Source organism: Aedes albopictus, chromosome 3 (assembly GCF_035046485.1).
Source record: "Aedes albopictus strain Foshan chromosome 3, AalbF5, whole genome shotgun sequence".
NCBI lineage: Eukaryota > Metazoa > Arthropoda > Insecta > Diptera > Culicidae > Aedes > Aedes albopictus.
In genome coordinates this window covers 76042406-76063234 of record NC_085138.1, presented here as the reverse complement: position 1 = coordinate 76063234, position 20829 = coordinate 76042406, and the positions used below count along the sequence as shown (strand labels likewise).

General features: G+C 38.0%; 1 protein-coding gene across 6 annotated transcripts in view; it reads left to right on the top strand.

The window, feature by feature from the left end:
• LOC109399758 (FMRFamide receptor) overlaps window positions 1–20829 on the top strand; it is a 728822-nt gene that overhangs the window by 599545 nt on the left and 108448 nt on the right. For all 6 annotated transcript variants that reach the window (XM_062859894.1, XM_062859892.1, XM_062859895.1 and 3 more), the window contains one exon: window positions 19049–19132. The gene's annotated coding sequence lies outside the window, so the exon portion shown is untranslated. The remainder of the gene's footprint in view (window positions 1–19048; window positions 19133–20829) is intronic.

Genomic DNA, 20829 nt, shown 5'->3' with positions numbered 1-20829 from the left:
GTTTGGTTTTGTCATGCCAAAAAATTCTAAACATAAGTAATTTTATAATTCCAATGGTTCCAAAAGACATTGTTGGTATATTTCTCCTTAATAACGGGCATTAAAACTGTTTCAAAATTTTTACATTTTATATATTATGCACATAATGAAAAGTGGAGCAGATCTTCATTTTCTCCGTATCACTGGGCAAGTGGTACTCATTCGGAATGTTTGTACAAATGGCTTAATATAGTTGCTGCATATATGTAAGGTAGCATAAATTATAAATAGCTTATACGAATAACTATGTTTAACGATTTATGTTGGAAGTGTTTTGCGGTATCGTGCATAAATTACGTAACATAAATAATAACGCATCACTAATCTAATCTAACATACATAATAACGCATCACTGACAAAAAAGTAGATTGAACCATAGCATCTTGTGCAAAACAAATTGATTTTTTTTATAAAAAAGCGCTATATAGTTAAATGCCGGAAGGTTTCCAAACTTGCTTTTAATATTACATAGTTGATGAATCTCGTCAAAAGATTTTTCAAGTATTACAGATGTTATGTTTTCCCTTACATAATTTTCCGATCATTAAATAAAGATTTTTAAATCGTGAACTTTGAATAAGTCGTTTTCGAATGTTTTCATACTTTATGGCCTGTTTCTTAACACTCAGAAAAACTCATTATGCAACGGAAAACGAAACAAAAAATAGAATGTGTTTAGATGACAATATGAAAAATAGATGGTTTCGGAAAAAAATGTTCTACCCAAGGCTTTACCATTTTAAACAATAGATTCATCATAAGAACAGTAGTAATTAAACATAATTCAACGATTTATTACTTAAGGCACCGATTTTTACTTCACTTTTGTGTGAATTTCGACTTAGGTTGAAGGCAGCGAGATTAAACTATGACATTGTGTTTGTTTACTCTCATAGGTCTCACTTCAGGTATCAGTAGGTCGGCTCTAGGTCTCACTTACCCCAGATGCTGAAATGCACTGGGCAAGTGGGAGCAGTTAACTAAAGGTAATAAAGGAAAATAAATTACACCATTTTTGCTTAAAATAATTTGCAAGTACATATTTCAAATATTATCCTGAAACCGAAAAAGTTTTACTTCATTTAATATTCTATTTTTAAACGACGAATATAGTAGAGTACGTTAATCTCACTTAGTGAATTGAAAATTACATATGAACAACAATAACATATATGGTCTCTTTATGGTGGGAACAATAACAGTTTTTGAATTCAAAGTATCCGTTGGTGAGATACCTATGTTTTCCATGAAGAATGTTTGCCTTAAAAACAAAAAAATAGATAAAATTATAGCCGTAGGTCTCACTTGCCCCGGATTCTCACTTGCCCCGGGGTACCTTAATCATTAAACCCATTTAAGTAACGAACTGAAGCCATTCAGGTGAAAATTCTATTGAGGCAGTCCCAACTCATTACCTAAATGGAGGTTCCAGTGCATGTACACCTTAAATACCTTGCAGGAATCACAAAATCAAACATTTGTTTCTTGCATAATCTGCAAATATACTAGCTACACAATATTTCATAAAGATTGGAGCACTAGAACCAAAGCTACGGCCCATTGAAGCGCGCACCCTCCATAGGGACAAGGCAAAGCGCAAAATTTTTATTCGCGATTATCTCGAAATAGTGTTTTTGAAAACTAGTTGACCGATTTAAAAGCTTTTTTTATATGATCGAATTTCAAATCTCGAGGTACTGAACGAATCACTTTAACGAACAAAAAAACAAAATCTACGTTAAAAATCCATGTTGAACGGAAAAGTAATTGTTTATGATGTAAAAGTTACCGTCGATGGGGGTGACAATGGGTCTGGGGGGTGAGATTGGGTCAAAACGGAGAATCATAAAATTGTAAATAGCTCATAAACTATCGCTAATTTATATTGATAACTTTATATTATTTCAAAGAGAAGATGTTTTTACACGTCATGATGCAGAATAAGATGTTTAGCAATAATCGTTTTTTTGTTAAAATTGTGACTAAACTTATATGATGAAACTAAGTAGTTTCACTAGTAAATCACTCTGAAAAAATTTCTCCTTCGTAATGTTTCACACAAGTACCCAACCATAAATTATCTTAAAAGTGGTTAGCTGTAGGTATTACCTGGATGATGCAACGAAAAAAGCGGGCTGTCAATGCACTTTTTATTCAAAAATTCAATATTTTCGACCCTATGTCTTAATATTAAGAATGGGGGTGAGATTGGGTCAAGCAAGTTATCGAGTGCACACCACCTTAACTAAAAATTCAACTTGTTATCCAGTCCCCATTTGACGTTAGAGGGGTGCCATGTTTACCGTATCTCCATAAAAGCACGATTTTTTCGAAAATATATCGAGGAAGTGTCAAGCGAGTGTGTTCATACGTTTAGTGCCTAAAATCATTTATAACAATAAACCAATGCGTTTGGACAGCTCCTCTGATCATCAGCTAATCTTTAGTGTACTGCAATATCGTAAGCTCACAAAATAGACTTGATAGCGTTTTTCTTCTCCACTCATTTTTTAAATTTGTAGGAAATATCGTGAAATTACCAGACGGTAGTGGTCTTGAGGAAATACTGGAGCCATAAAACCGGTAACATGACAAAATATCGGAAGACGAACGAACGACGAAAAATATCATGCTTTTTTTTCAATAAATCTTTCAATGCGCCTCTCCCTCATTGTAATCCCCCCCCCCTCCTCTCATGGAGGTTGAAACTTTAAATCAGGATGATTATGATGGCTAAAAATGGCGATACAATATACAAACTTTATTTTATCAAATTTCAACCATTTTTTCGATTGTATTAGTCCTTTTAGGTGGATTAATCATCTTTTAAAATTACCTATGTTTTTATTCGTCATTGTTACATTGTATTTTAAGTAGGTTTACTAGATATGATCAATAGAATTAACTTGTATACTTAGATAGGCGACTTGGAATACTTTGACCCATTCTCACCCCCTCTAAGGGGTGAGATTGGGTCAATTTTCAATCATTTGTAGTTTAGTAGACAATTCATATAATGTGATACTCTCTTGCTAAACTATCATTACTATATAGAAGAGTATACATACCAAATAAAAAGTTATTCCGACTTCAACTGCATTTGTTATTTAACAAACAATCTTTGAGTATCCTTTTTTGACCCATTCTCACCCCCAACGACGGTATATCAAAGTATTTTTAAAGCCAACAATGCCTTTATTTATGGAAAGTGATCCGTTCAGTACCTCGAGATTTGAAATACGGACAATTTAAAAAAAAAGTTTTCAAAACGGTCAACTGGTTTTTGAGCCGGGGCCCGTGGCGTAGTTGGTCACACGTTCGCTTCATATGCGGATGGTCATGGGTTTGATTCCCAGCCCCGGCACTTGCAATTTTTCGTCAGTTGCTTTTCCCCCGAGAGCAACTGACACTGACCCTCTTCTGAGCCCCATGGCTCAAACGGACCCGGATACCTGGACATCGACGAACTGCTACTCACAATGGACCCCCAATCGGACTGGAAAGGAACAACGGCAATCCATCATCACCCTTGTGCTCATCATTCTACTAGGTATAAAGTAGAAAAAGTGAAAGCAGCAGAAAGGCAACCAGTTCGATAAAGTAGAATAGAATCTAGGCGCTGTACAAAATGTAAGTGCAGCTGTCAATTGAAATTGCTCACGTAGTGCCCCAGTGGACAATAGAGCTGTAAATTAGGTTAAGTGATTAAGAATTAAAAAAAAACTGGTTTTTGAGATATCGTGATCACCGCAACGGCACTTTTTAAAAACACCATTTCGAGATAGTCGCGTTTAAAATATCACGCTTTGTCTTGTCCCTATGGAGGGTGTGCACTATACTGGGCTGTAACTTTAGATCTACACTCATAATCCTATACTCGATGTTCGGTACTTTTTTTAGCGGATATATTCGTAAAAAAAACGACGAAATTGCTGAGCACTCGGTAGTTTTCTAGAGCCTCTACTGAAATCAGTAACAAACATTACTGATGACTGTATTTTTTTTAAATAAATTTATTGCTGATACAGGGGATAGACAAAATGATCGGGACAGGCAAAATTTTCACTTTTCAAAAAATGTTCAATTAGCTGTAACTTTTTAAAAAGTGCATCAAATATTCTCAAATTTTCACTGTGAGTTGATCAACTAGTTGTGCATCAGTGGACAAAATTTGGAAAAGATCGAGCTATTTTTCAGGAAGTAATAAGCATTTTAGAAAAAGGTAGAATTATCCGATAGCCAACTTTGAGCTGTTATATCTCCGGATTCAATGAACCGAATGCATTGAAATTTTGACCATTTATGACTAATATAATGAGCTCTGAAAAACGTTTGACTCAACTTGAAATTATTAACAAGAGAAAAAGTTATAGCGATTTCATTTATTTTATGATTTTTTAGGAAACTGGTCTATTTTTAATATGCATCTCATTACTTTTTCAATGAATTTCCGGCTATGTTGTTACTTACTTTGAAAGCTTATTGATATTAAAGACAATAAATGGAAATTTAAATGAACTATAATTAGCATCTTGAATTTTGAAACGATGTTCAAATTTAAGAAAATTTGGTATTTTATTAGAAAATCTATATATATATAAATGAATTTCTGTCTGTCTGTCTGTCTGTCTGTCTGTCTGTCTGTCTGTCTGTCTGTCTGTCTGTCTGACCGCTATGGATTCGAAAACTACTTGACCGATCGGTGTAAAATTTTGTATGTGGGTATTTTTGGGGCCGGGGAAGGTTCTTAGCTTGGTGCGGGACCTCTCCGGTCTCTGGAACGGGGGGCTCCCATACAGATGACTTCGCCGGGGACGTCCCTATGGAGCTGCATGTCAAAAAACACAGTAGGCAGGCAGAACGACGTTTGCCGGGACAGCTAGTATATATATATATAAAAATGCAATGGCATACGTGGGACCGCGCATAACTTGCGAACGGGTGATCCGATTTGGGTCGTCTAAGTTTTGTTCTGTTAGTTTTCACCCAAGGAAGGTTTATGAAGCCTAAAACATGGGAAAATTGAGAGTTTTTGAAAATCGGGTTTTCATACATTTTAAACGGGGACTTGGGCACATGGGTAGGGTCTCGAAACGTCAAAAAACGCAGTAGGCAAGACAAAGTTTGCCGGGTACAGCTAGTTTTATTAGAAAAATAATCTAATCGTTATAATTTTCTTCCGTGTAAAGAATTTTAAGTTAAGTCAAAAGATTTTCAAAGCTCATTATATAAGTCATAAATGGTCAAAATTCCATTGCATTGTATTGTCTAGCTAGTACACACTAAGATTCTGATTTTCCAGCTCAGTAAATTTTTCGCTGAGTTCTGTATTTTTTTTCATCTTTTTACTGAGTTCTCAACAGCAGATTCAACTCGGTACACTCGGTAATCAATATTTACCGTTCATCAGTAATGATATTTACCGGTCAACTGTAATTTTTGACAGTTCATTTGCAGAGCTCGTTAACACATTTTCAGAGTATTCAGTAAAAAGGATAACCGAGCGTACCGAGTTAAATCTGCTGTTGAGTAAAAAGATGGGGAAAATACCGAGCTGATCTTAGTGTGTATATCACAGGTTATGCCATATTTTTTTTTTTATTCGCGCAAGGTATGTAACCCATAAGGAGAAGCAGCAGAAAACACCTATATGACTGCAACAATATGGTCCCCTACTCACGTTTTCAACAGCACTAATCTTGCAAATTTGTAAACAAATGTGCCTGATTTAGATAATCTGTTTATTTTTGCAAGTGAGCAAAACCAGGATAAACAAATGCAGCTTGATTCGATGCTTTATTAGTCAGATATGTGCCTCTAAAGTTTGTATGTAAAATTAACGTGGGAGCTCTTGACGTTTCACCTTGAACATATCGTTGTCATCGTGTGTCATTCACCTTCGTTGAAGACTTTCTCCTTTTATCAGATAACGATAGTCAATTGTCTACACATCATCAATATAATCCGTCCAGCTAAATCAATGATGCTAATCCTCGCTAGCTTATTAATTGATATCGTCCACTTGGGAGCCGTTAATTATCACTACTTTCTTCGTTTGCTATAATTGGGTTCACTCCTGGTTCGAAAAGAAAAATCCAAGATGCCCTATCTAGGTATATCAAGCATCGAGCCGTAAGTTATCGAGCGTCTGTCTGCTGGAGTCTAATTTTGCGCACAGCAGTCATAAATTATCGCCCAAACGGTTCGTTCTACGGAGGCTGGAGCCACCCGCCAGTTAGGACCTCGTACCACACCGCCACGTGTCCCAGCATTGGTGCCATAAATTTCCCAATCAAAAGGACGATGATGAAGCTCGTAAATACTGGTGGCGTCGTGCTTTCAGCACGCTCCTCTCGGTAGCGCAATTATTTCGAAGCAATTTATTACTAACCCCCAAGAGCTGTCCGTCCATCAGAGCGCAGTCAGTCAGTCCATCAACCCAGAGAAGAAATTCAACTCTAATGCAGCAGAGCAGAACTGGAATCCAACTGACAGTCAGCTCTGCCTTTTATGTGCCTCCCGTGAAACGCGAAAGATGCTCACTTCAGTTGGGCGCCGCCGATTTCGAGAAAGGCATTTACTGCCTACCTTTTCGTGCCGATGGGCTTCGATAGCGCGCAAACAGTTATCTTCGGAATGAGGAGTGCTTTATGATATCCTCTGCTATCATACCCTTAATTGCAGGCAAAATGGTAGCACGATAAATGGCAAAAGGACCTATCTTCGAGTGAGTTGCTTCCTGTCAGGAAGCTTTGATGCTTGGGGATTGATCCACTACTTGGAAAAGAATGCAACAATATGAAAGGAAATATCGTCTCCTTCTTCTTCTTAGCACAACGCCCCAACTGGGACAAAGCCTGCTTCTCAGCTGAGAGCTTCCTCTTACAGTAACCATTTTGAATGTGTATATCGAGTGGCAGGCACGAAGATACTCTATGCCCAAGAAAGTCAAGGAAAATTTCCTGCACGAATCGAACCCGTCACCCTCAGCATGGTCATGCTCAATACCCGTGCGCTTACCGCATATGGGCCATATAGTGCCCTATGAAACGAAACATCTGCACAGCAAATAATTTTGTAATATCCAGGCGCGTAATTTCGGGTAATGTATCCATTTTCGAACGTAATTTTGCTTGGTTACATTGTTTTCCATCAATTATCACACTCATCATGTACACCCTGGTTGGCACCAGAAAGGGTCAACAAACAAACTCGTTCCAGCAGATTTATCTCGGTGAAATAGCCAAGAGGTAAGGGATATGCCTCATAGTCAACAGACGAATGTAGGTACGAATCCATGCCAATATTTTATTTATATATGATTCGTCTATCGATCCGGTTCTAGCGATTGCTAGACCAACTTTCAAGTGGCGACGACTAATTTGCTGCGTGAAAAGGATATAGGGTATTGGTTCCCTTCTTAAGCATGTGGCTCCCATTTTCATCCTACGAAAAACAAAGGATTGAAGCGCAATTTGTTTTGTTTCTTATTTTTGTATTTTTTGTTAGAAGTGAGCACCCATGAAAACAAAAAGAACGGAATCAATCGGTGCCGTAATCACTTGTTTTCGAATAGGATGAATATGGGAGCGTGAGATTAATGATGGAACACATACCCTTATTTGTACATCACTTTTACGACGCGAATGGTGCAGCAAAAATTATGTGATATCACAAGATTTTTTTTGCTGTGTGGGAGGCAGATTGTGCCGGAAGCTGATGGCACAACCGGTTCAATGGAAAAGGTTATAAACTGATGCATGCTTGCTAGTTACTGTCCTAAGGGAGTATCTTGATTTGAAGTGCAGCTAATAGGAGTTTACAGTTTCTTATTAAAAATCAGTAATATGCAGTTCATTCTAGCTATGTACTTCTTTGTTTCATAGTCAATGTTACCGGATGAAGGAAGGATGCTGTCATGAGAGCATATTAAGTTCACAAATAAAAAATCGTGTCTTTTACTTGGAGCAAATTGCGATCCAATAGATCGACATTCCAAACTAAAAATCTAACAGATGGCTCTTTTTTGTGTGGTATTAAAATCGAATTTTCTCGGTGAAGAAGGTATTCATGAACATGAAGTTAAAACACAAAAAGTTGCCTAGCCCAACCATTCTTGATTTCTATTCACTAAGTTTTCACAAAACTTTCCCGTTTTCCAACATTTAACGTTTTTCGCGATTTTTCCATACGATTTGACAGTTCTTGACTCCCATGCTTCCGTGACCTTGAGGTGAGTATTTGAGAAAGTTGACAACCGAGAGTAGCACAGACGATGCATTGAATATTATGTTTTCAGTTCAAAACCGAATTAACGACATTTTTTCTTTCACTGCCGCTACTTTTGCCTTGCGTTAAACACAATGTCGGAAGTGTCGCGCGTCGTATTTTTTGTTGTTGTTTACACATTTCAACCATGGTAGCAATCATTTCAACCAAATACATAGGATTTCATTCTAGCAGATGACTTACAATAAGTGATGTATAGATTCCAACAACGATGTGAATTCCGGGTCTCTTGCACGGTACCACTTTTGGTGCCACTCAATGCACAACAACAACGCTGCCACTACAAGTCTCGCACCGTGCCATGCTAATTTTTATTCGTTTCATGCCATTCACTTTGAACTCTCTATTTTCAACTTGGCAGTATAGCCAATAGAGATAACGCGCAGTTCTCAATCAAAGGACCTAAGTTCGATTCCCACTGGACACCAATTGTTTTTTTTTTTAATTTGAAAATCTTGAGTCGTATATTGGTATTCTCAATCGTAATAAGATCATGCATAATCGTATATTTGGACAGATAAAATCGGCGAAATCGTAAATTTTTTTCGAGAGATCGTAAATTATGTTGGATGGAATCGCAGTAATCGTATATATGTTTCGATATGGCCTCCACTTTAGTATGTATATGCCTGTTTCGTACACTGAATACGATTTCTTTGGTGCTATATATATGTGACTATTTCAGTTGCAATTTTGATATAGCAACCAAATTGCTGGCTGGGGAGTTTACTCCACTCACTGACGTTTGAGCAGTGCCATGTTACCTAAGAGTACGCGGTATTTCGAATGATTTCGCCAATAGAATGATTGCTGTTTACATTTTTATTAATCAATTATGTTTGGCTACGCAGTCATTTATTGAACAAACGACGTTCTTAATTTGCCCGACGTTTCGACACGGGGTTTGTGTCTTCCTCAGGGGGCGAATAATTGTATCTCTAATTGTCCTATGTTCGGTCTAACTGTAACTGTCGGGATTAGCTGTTTTAGGTGCATGACTTTTCTATTTTCTATTTCTATTTTTTCTCGCACAACTTGTACTGCCCAATGGCGCAATTGCGGTTTGAACCCAGTGGATGAGAAGCAGAAACGCCATATGTACACTAGGGTGGGTCAACGTTGTATGGGAAAATTTAAAGTTGATCAGTCTCAATCAGATCAAAGTTGTTTAGATGCTCTTTGAGGTCCCAAACATCTGTGCAAAATTTGGGCATGATTGGTTAAGCCTACATTTTGCGCATCGCGATTGAAATTTGTATGGGATTTTACATGGGAAAACATACTTCTTGAAAGTTGCTCAAAATTATCCTATACCATATAACCGCTAATGTAAGAGTATAGCCCAGGATGATTGGAAAAAATTGTCGAAGACCGCAAAGCGATCCGATGTATGCGGAAAATATATACTCTTGGGAATTTTGACCAAAAACTGATATTCTATTATTGATGTTATTCCTATACACCGTGTCCAATAAGTTCTCATACAAACTCAAATTGAATTCATTTTACATCTGTAGTTTGGATTTTCAAAGTAAATTTATTTATTGGAAGGGAATCTAACACTGACCAAATACAGCATATGTTTTGGAATTAAATGTCCTTTTTCCTTCTCTGCTGATCGCTTATGTGTCGTAAGTCCATTACAGCTGGCACGCACGTCATTTCATTGGTATTTCGTTTTATTTTAACGAGTATTGGTTTTAAGTTGAAACAAATAAGGTTCCTGTCCTCACCATGGCTAGTAGCAACTATGACCAGAAGAGAAAAAATATGAGATGCTGTATTGGTGAAGTACGAAGCCGTTTTATTTTGTACAAATTAAAACGTAAATTTAACAAAAATGTGCTTTTCCCTTTTTTAATGAGATTTGTTGTGTTGAAGGTGACTGCATCTTATCTTGTTTATTAACACCATTCTCACTTCTAAAACATGCTTGTATCCCTATTGTGGTAAATTTTGCCCAAAATTTACGTTTTATGTTGTTTATCTTGAATATTACGGTCAATTTCAAGGAAATCAGCCCAAGTGAAGCTTACTTGCAAATTTCTTACCATATCATCACTGAAATTGTATTGTTTTAGCCTTAGTATATCCATGTGGTACAATACTTGGGATAAAAACTCAAAACTCAACCTCATGGACTCTATTCAGCTAGCGTAGAATGAAAAACTTTTCGAACATTTTTCTTGCGTGCCGGAGCAAACGGATTCCAGAAAACGAAAGTGTACTGTTAGGCTTATAAAAACAAATAGAAAATAACGTTATTCTAAACTGGTCATAACTCAGGAACGGAGAAAAATCACATCTTGAAAATTTTACAGAATATAGCTTCCAAAAATACATTTTTTTAGAATTTTTCCGGACTTCGAAAATAATTCTTCCGACTTTTCCAACCGATTTTCCTCAACAGTGGAAAATTTTGTGGAAAACATTTTTCATTTTGTATTTCTTTTTTGGGTTGCTGAGAAAATATGCTTAGGATTTCACAAGAAAACAATGTGTCTACGATGCTTCGTTATGATTTAAAAAAACACATAGCACATCTGGAAAATTTACATAAAATTGGTCATAACTCAGGAACGGAGAAAAACCACATCTTGAAAATTTCACAGAATATAGCTTATGTAATTCCCTTCCATTTTTTTTAGAATTTTCCCGGAGTGCGAAAATAGTTTTTCCGACTTTGCCAACCGATTTTCCTTAACAGTGGAAAATTTTGTGGGAAACATTTTTCATTTTGTATTTTTTTCAATTGCTGAGAAAATTTGCTCATGATTTCACAAAAAAAAAACATTGTGTCTACGATGCTTCGTTCTTGAGTTACGATTTTTCAAAGTAGGTGGTATCTGTGGAAAATGTTGGTTTTCCATTGGGGTTTTCCGGAAAATTAGGCGACCCTGATTTTTTTTCAATATTGTTTTTGTTCATATATGTATATATGAACCCTACCTATGGAAAAAATCATTGAATTCTGAGAACCTTGGTACCAATTTTTACGATAATAAAAGAAAATCCCCTCCAGTTTATTGTGTTGTGTGTTTTGAATAATGTTAGCTGTTTATGTTCTGATTTCTTGAATCTGTGGTGTCTGTAAGTTGTTCGTGTTGATTGATGCTTCAATGTTGATTATGGTTTGTGTTGAGTCTGGTTTAGAGTTTACTGCGTAATTAAGTCCTTTGTTGAGAAGGGTCAACTGTTCTTCCGAGAACTGTTCGGAAGAACGATTTACCACTAACCCAGTCAGTTCTTGTGTTGTGTTTTTTTTGTGTTTGCGTAGAAGAACATGTAAACTTTGGATTTTGCAACTTTAACGCTCTAAGTTTTTTATCTAGTAACTTTCTTTTTCTTTCCGATTCACAAAATACAGCCACTTTTAACTTTGTTAGAATGTTGGGGAAAGATTCAGGAAAATCTTTCGCTAACTTTTTAATAAAGAGAATAACATTCCAAAGTTTTCATGTTAATCTTGCTGTGTAGTTTTTTGATGCTTTCTTTGATTAATTTTTGTTCAATTGTCTTTACTATGTTGGGGTTTATGGCTGTTTTAAATTTTTCCTTTTGACTTACGGGTGTAAGCCTGTATTTGATGCTCTCCTTCAAAAACGCGATGTCCTTGTGCAATCCCGCGATAGTTTTCTTCAACCTTTCTATTAGGATGGAAGAAGTTCAAATTGAGCTCTAGGTTTTCGAGCTATTGCTGAACAAACACAATTTAACGGTTAACGAGAACTATCCGTTAACAGTTAAACAGCGTTTGCCTTACAATTACTCGAATGCCAAAATTTGAAATTGAACTTTTACTATACTTTATACTGGAGAACATTTCATACTTTACTTACATACTGAAGAACATTCGTAGAGATTTTTTGAGTTATCATTGTGAGAATATAGGCAAATGTTCGACAGAAATGTGTTTAATGGCAAGCGTGCCCAGCTCTGTTGACAGCTTCAGAAAACCTCTGCATATCATTCCGATCCATGCTATCCTGCACTTCGACCATCAAACTTTCGTGCTGCGGTATATTGGATGCTATATTTTCCCTCTTGACACCTTCAGGCGCTCTCTTGTAAGTTTAGCCGAGTACCAGCTTCTAGTATTTTTCTCGTTTGTCGAACCAACTATTCCGTTTATAAACCCTTTAACTGTTGACATCGCCAGATTTATTGATCTCGTTTAGCTATTGGTGGTCTTGTGCTGCTACCACTTTGGCTGAAAAGCGCTGGGCAATAGAATGCATCGTTCTGTCATTTCCTGAACTTGTGACAACACCACAAAGATAAATTTAAAGCTCTATTACGTTTTCTCATCAAAAAGTCACTGAAGGTGGACTAAAATGATTTTTTTAACTTAAATGCACTTTTAACCAAAACACAAAAAGAGGTCCAAAGGCTTCGATTTGATATGGTTTAATGAATTAGAAAAAGAGTAAGTAGGTCCAATGTGGATTCATAATAAATTCCTGGTAGAAGAATGAATTTGTTTAGGTGTTTCGGATGCACAATGCATGCTTTCCATTTAAAGGATCAAACACTGTCGTCATGCAATGCATCAGTAACAATCAACCGATATCATAATTACTTTTCCCAATTAGGTACATCGGAAAATTGTTTTGCGGAATTCCACATCCAACTCGAACTGATTTCATTTTCTGCGGTCATCATTACATTGGCATTTAACTGGTCCACCCCACTTCTCTTGTTGTTCATTCTGATACAGATTCCCACATTGTTCTGCATCAGCATCGCCAAGCAAATTCTAGCCTGAAACCACATTATCATAGTTACACCACCCTACAACAACCTCATGAACTGATTCTCGAAATCAGATCAATACTCATGGGAGGGGGCGTCCGTAAATTAAACGTGGGATTTTGTGGTAACAGGTGGGCTTGAGATGTCTTAATACAGCCGAACATCGGAGGAGGAAGGTAAAAATTGTGGGAAAACCCCCAGCGTAATCAATGGATGGCCCACTCACGCCTCCGACAACGCGATGGCGCTGATGACGGTTATTATTTGTGATTTATTTTCATTCAATTAGGATTTCGTCATTTCCCCCCGGTGAACCGGATGTTTTATTCAGGACCTTTTCACCGTGACTGTTTCTCGGTTGTCCTTTCGGTGTGGGGTGTGAGCTTTCATTCAATACAGGAAAATTGCGCATTGCTAGCACAATTGGATTGAATGCGAGTTCAATTAATCAGGTAGGAGGTATTTCACTGACGAATGCTTGGTAATGGTATTCTGGTTTACCTGGTGGATTAAAAAGCTATCTGAATAATTGGTACGACTTTGATCTGCAATTAGTCACAGATGAGTCCGAGTATTAAGGTTGTACTTCAATTATGGATGTTCAGGGAAAATGTTTTACTCATAAGACATGTAAAAACATCAATGATCCTTGCACCAATGGTACATTGTAGGGATAGGTATGGACACCCTGTATATTTTCATATATGTGAACTCTTTTGCACTTTTAATGCAGGGAGTAATAAGCATATATGTACTCCATTTATCTAAAATGTAGTTTGAGAAGAGAAACTTTCGAAATTATAGTAATACCTGACTTAACACGGAAAAGACACGTCCTTGGTCTTTTGAGCATGGAAATTGTAAGTTTCACACCATTTGAAAAAAATATTTTATGAGAAATTAACTGCAGGTCGATCTGACATCTCTTCAACACATTTAATTTGTTTTGCAGGCTGCAAAATGGTAAGTCGACAAGGAGCGTATACTTTTTCACGGGTCAATCGATGATAAAGACCGCCAACTAAGAGTTGTGTGCTTAGCTGATAGTACAGTCTGGGCACTGTTGTCCTTCTGACTTGGCATAACTTTACAGAACGCAAGCTACCATTGGGTCAGGTATTGTTACATTCCGGTATTCGAGGCGACAACCTTGGCGACAACGCTCCCCGACACCGAGGAGTCGGTTTCCTACTTAGCGCTCAGGCACAGGCAGCGCTTATCAAGTGGGAGCCAATAATTGAAAGAATCATCACTCCCAGATTCAAAACACGGGTTTGCAACCTCACGATTAAGGTACACCGGGGCAAGTTGAAACAGCGGGTTAACATGATGTTATCCAATGATGGTGAACAGCTTAAATGCCATAACACATAGTTTTTGATTCAAGCAATCTTTTGGCGAAAGAAAAATTTCCAAATTGTATTGAAATCTATTTCAAAACTTTGCGTTTCATCTTGCCCCGTGTAGTATATATAGCGGAAAAAATCGCAGTAATACTTGTATTTGAATTTCAAAGAAGAATTGGATTTTAGATTAATGCAAACAAAAATGTATTATTTCTGGGTTTATAATGATAAACTTTTGAGAGTGTTCAAAAATGTAGAAAATGTCGTTTTAGCTGTGTATATTTTTATTATTTTTTGTTTAATTACATAATTGAAATCCTATATTTCTTTTAATCTGATTTCAGAAGGAGAGCAGAGGAGGGGAAGAATGTAGTATATATAGCGTAGTACAAAGAATTATTAACACAATGTTTTGAAAAAAGATTTATAAAATTATTCAGTTTGTAATTGTAAATTTATTCTAGTGCATTTGCCAACACTGGAAGTCGACATGTCGACATACTGAGCCAGTGAAATGGCAGATGCAGCGAACGAAAAAAAAAACCGACGATGCAACCCGAGCTTTAGCCCTCCTTGGTTTTCAGTTCGCTCGTTCGCATCGCATCGCGCATGACGGTGCTCGCAGGAAAGCAAAAGAATGTACCGAATGTACAATTCAACACACAGCGCACTGTATTGCCGAGAAACTACAGCCTACAGCTGAGAGCGCTACCCAGAGCCTGAAATGAGCGAAGCTTACGCCGCGAAATGTTTGAGATCTGCGACGTCTCGCGCAGCTCGTATGGCCTTTTACACACTCTTACGCAAAGCTTTGCGGTTGAGCGGTGTGTGTTTGCCGCCGAGCCACATGCGTAGCGAAACACAGCAGCGCACATTTTATTGAAGATGTGTTCGCAGAGCTGTTTATAAGTGCATCTATGCCATTTCTGTGAGGCTGCAAAACGGTGAGTCGAAAAGGAGAGCTAGAGGAGGAGACTATTGATTTCAATTAAATAACTATTGAAAATTGGTAAAAGCTCGAGGTCAGTCTTACCCAACCAATCACAATCAAGCATAGTTCTGTGAGGCGACACGACGAAACTTATATAAGTGGTGCACACACTCATTTCGATCATTTCATCGGCACACACAGCAGCGGACGGACAGCGCCGAGCGGTAGCAAGATCCCAAAAAAGATCCGCTTCTACGGATGAGCAAGCGGGTGGCACCGCCCTCTATCCAATGAAGCCTCGATTCTTTTCGGATCAATCGGTGGTGGCGGCATGGCTGGCAATGAATTGTACCAAAGTTGTCCTTTTAAGGGCCCAAAGCTTCCGAATGAGTTATTTGGAGTATTATTCAATTATTTCTAAAAATTCAACTAATTCTAATTTGAAACTATGCCCCGCGACTCTAAGAAATGAAGCAACCACATTTGGTGGGCCTTGCATTGGTCACCACTAGCGGGTAACCAATCGATCAACTTTTCAGCGCAAACCGACATTCGGTTCTTCAGATTTGTGATTTTGAAAAATCGAGGTGTGGCTTCGTCATATCTTCACCTTAACATTTACTAAAAACGTAAGCGTAGAGTGTAAACGATACTGATCCTACTTTTCATATCATCGTCCTATATTGTCCTTGCTCGCTATGGAAGAACTTTAACCATCAAACATCAAATTTACTGAATACTGCTTCCGCTTCGCTGACCAAAAATGGAATGACCACATCCGACATCTCTACATTCAACCTCTTAAACCTCAACAAGCTACATGATGAATGACCAGAAACGCTCATCCAAGGAATGCATCAGCTACAACATACCAAACGGTCCTTTTCAGGACTACCAAACAAATCCACAAGAGTTATTCAGAAAAATAAACCAAAATTTGTTCGACTTCTACTTTCCGAACATAAAACCGTTGGATTCGTTACTCTGACCTATAGACACTATATGAAAATACACGAAATGTTCCAATTGGAATTCCAAATTTACTGTCAATGTCATTCCAATCGAGTAGGAGATCTGTCAAATGCGCTTTAAAGGCATTGCTCGGCAGCATCATCGTCATGATACGGGAATCATCATCACCAGCAACAATCGTCAGATTTCGAGTCTTTAGCATATAGTGTCTTTACTCTGGCCGTCATTTAAAGAATGTAGAAGAGTTATTTAAATGGGTAATAAATTGGCTATTCTAAATGCATATTTTATATGCATAAATGATCTTCAACCAGTCGATAATCTAACTCGGCATGATTTTGCTGAATTGATACACGTTTACTACATCTGTGAGCCCTAAATTGTTTATTATGCGTTAAAAATTAGTCCTACGTCAACATTGCGGTTATGTCTCAGACATTACACACTCCTAGTTTTAAATTTCAGCTATAAATTCTTCTTGCGGTTTCACTGTGAACTCTGGCATGACTTTCCACTAAATCTACGATCTAATGCCGTGAATACACTCGTGAAAAGCATTTTTTTGCTTTATATAGAATTTATTTATCATTGTTTTTACGCCAGAATTTCAAATCCGTTATGATTAAATTTAGTGGATTTCAACATAATTCCTAGCTCTGCTTATTGTTCTAGATTCAAATGCTCCCACAATGGCATTAATACCTTCATTATTATATTTGTAACATGATCAATATTTTTTTGTTAAATCGGCAAAAATAGGTATATTTTCTAAATAAAGGGCCCCCACAATAATGTGGCCCCGGGCCACCACATTTGTAAATCCGGCCCTGCATACAAAATAGTCAGTTATGACCAGTGGGGTGACACAGCTGTCAAACTCGGTACATCGCCACTCTCACCATCATCGTTTTTGGTACGAAGCATTTTGGTACCCACTTTCTGGTCGGTTTACCCTAACTTGCTCCTGATTTTCGGGTGTGCGGCTCGTGTGTTGCTAGTGCTTATTTCGTAAATTACACATTTCAGACGAAATTGTGTTTTTTACGATTGTTTCTCTTTCTTTATCACTTTGCACGATATTATATGTCGCAGCGAAGCAGTGTCAATGTTTCAAGTGCCTTTTTTTCCATGAATTAAGCAATCAAAACAAAAACCTTGGATACCATTTTGAATCGGATGCTGGGTTGCTGATTCTGGCCCTTCGTCATCCCCCTGGCTTTGACATCCTCTAACTTTATTTTCCTATGATCGATTGAGCCGAAAATTTGACAGTGAACTAAAAATAAGATACATTTTGTTACAGAAAAATTATGAATTTATCAGAGCATCTGCAAAATAATAAACACTATGTGTAATTGTTCAAAATTACAGCTACAGTTACAGCTTGTCAAAGTTGGCCATTTTGTATGGAAGTTGGTTATCACTGCCATTCCATAGAAAATCGATATAGTGGAATTTCGAATGTCGTTATATATGGTGGTTTTGTATTACATCGAAAATAATTAGACCCGTATTTGTTCATAACTTGGTCATTTGGGTGACCCATTTTAAGATAGGGTGATACAAAAAATCAAGGTTTCTCAAAACCTAAAATTTTCAAAACATATTTTTTTAAATATCAGGATTTCATGGTCTCGGGACCAAATTCAGAAAATGTGGCGTAACTTAACCGTTCCCAGTCAACCAGTGATCGTATAAGATGTTGCAAAAGATGTTAAAGTAAAGGCGATATGCGTACATTTTACTTGCGCCTAAATAGAGGCATGCACACATATGGCCTCCACTTTATCATCTTATGCAACATCCTATACGATTACTGGTTATCTGGGTTATGTGTCCGACAAACTTTTTGCTTTTTTTCTACACCGTGTATTTTAAATGGGGTACCCGGGTACCCTGTCGGCCACATAAGGGTTAAAAAAAATCATGGATGTATGCTTTTTGAGATATGATTTTTTTGAAAGTAGAAAGCCATATATTTTAATACTAGCTACTCTAAAAGTGTATAATATTGTAAATCCTCATAAAACTATGCATTGCATTGCATTTTTAAGTGATTCCCGGTGTTTTTGTATCTATAGTTTTATAAGGATTCCAAATAAAATCAAATTTAAAATAGTGCCTAAATAATATGGGAAAATATGGCTTTTTGATCTTTTGATCGACGGTTACTTGCTTAACTAAGATGACTGTGGCTTCGTGATCGTGCGGCTAGTGTCACCAAGCATTTAGTCGCATCGTGCTGAGGAGCGTGGGTTCGATTCCCGCCGTAGCTGTCAGGAAAAGTTTTCGGCTGTGCCACTGGGCGTTGCATGTCTCTAGTGTCGTGCTTCCTTCAAAGAGCAAATAGCTCACTGGAAGCATCTTAAAAAAAAGATCTGTCAAAATGCCCTGAGTATTGTCAAACATTTTGAGGCAATAGGTTTAAAATAAATAATTACGTGCTACGCTGTAATCATCAAGTTATCACGATAGGATCAAGAAAATAAATTAATCTCCAAAGCTTTGATTTTAGGGGGTAATGTTCAAATCTTCATATTTTTGTACTCCTCCAATTGCAGCTTGGGCCATTCTTTGTGTGTGCATTTGTAATACTGGGCTCAATTGTGTGCGGACAATCAACCTTATGCTTAACAACATCGAACAATAATAATATGCAAATTTCAAGCATCTACTAGTCTTACTAACTTTGCTGTACAAATTTTCTTATCTTTGCAGGGTAATCATCTACAATAAGTTCAGATCAACAGCAACAGCAAACCATCTGAAAACAGAAGACTGTCTAAGGACAACTTCTTCACGGTATGTTCCTTCTTCCTAAACCAAATGCTCTCACCGACGACACGCGGACGACGAAGACGACGGTAAATATTTGCAATCAGGCTTTTGTTCCGTTGAGCTCGTCCGTCCTCGTCGTCGGCGGTTCTGGTATGTACCGTTGCCGCATTAAATCATAACTAAGATTGCTGCTCCCAACCGTCGTCGTCGTCGTCGTCATCGTCGAGGTGTAATCAAAGCGGTGGCGGCCGGCGACCGGGAGTTGACACGAGCCGGAAGAAGCTTTCCATCACTGCCTAGTGCCTATGGTTGGCTGACAAACTGTCACGTCACCCTCCTATTCTCATCGGTGCGGTGCAATGCGGTGGACTTGCAAAACGTGTGCAAATATTGTGTGTGTACTCTACTCGCTCCTCTGATTGCCATTAGCAGCAACGAACGTCTTCTCGCTGGGCAAAGAAGGTTCATCTTCACCATGGTCACATCTGGCTTATGGAAGTAATTCTAGGGCTAAACTCCATCATATCTTGACTGAGCCACGTGTAGAATTGTTAGTTTTGGTGATCGACACGCGGAGTATCGCTCGGGCGCCGGTTCCGTTGAGGAAATTCAATCGGTGATTCCGCAAACATAGTAATGGAGTCGACTAGCACACAATGGCGAAATCAAAGACTGATGGAAGTTCCGTTGTCTGTGGTCGAACAGTTACATTGGAATGGACCAACCCGTTCGTTGATATTTGACAAGAGAAACGTTCAGTCAAGCTAATAAATTTGGAATACGGGTGGATGAGTTAAAGGCTACTGTTGTGGATTTGTGTGCTAAGCATTCAATCAAAGAGTTGTCCAATTTATCTAGTACATGAAACTTGAACCATGTTCGATAAGAACTAACATGTACTTTAATTGTCCAAGCATCGCATGTCAAGGATGATCTGGATCTGGAGTTTTTTTTTCTTTCTTTTGCCCGTTTATAAATCGATGGAAAATAAAAATTCGAGAAAAAACAGTCAGACGCATTTGACCATCCTGGGCTACTTGGCAAATTTTGAGGCTGAAAGTCAGCTTTCTACAGAAAAAAAATTAAAATAAATCAAAGGGTAAGGTTTTTGGAAAATATAAATTATATGACATCTAACATAAATTCGCGATGAACATTACTACATACATACATTTATTTGTTCAACATGACATTTAAGGTAAGACATAATCAACAGTAGTACGCCACAATACTTGGCTCGTAGCTGGCGCTTTCCATCGTCGGCCACGCCCAATGCTCGCTCCATCTGGTCTGCCCATCCTGTTCTCTGCGCTCCATGCCTTCTTGTGCCAACCAGATCAGCAGCGAACACCAACTTTGCAGGGTTGGTGTCCGGCATTCTTGCACATGCCTTGACCACAGTTTCCTTCCGGCTTTGGCCACCTTCTGGGTGCTGGGCATTGGCGGATCTAGGATTTTTTCCTAGGGGGTGCCTAGGGGGTGCCAGTTTCGGAAGCTTCCAGTTTACTTTTGTTTTTTTTTGTAAAAGGAAACACCGATATACCCTCAATTTCCTAGTATAATAATATACTGCGCGAGAAGAACTAACCCGTAAATCTAATCGCAATCGTAAATAGATGTGCGCGACTGCGTCAAATCGTGTTGGTTAGGCCTGTCCAGCTTTTCAAAAATGTTCTCTGATTCTCAAGTCCACCCCCATATTTTGATTGGCATCCTAAAAG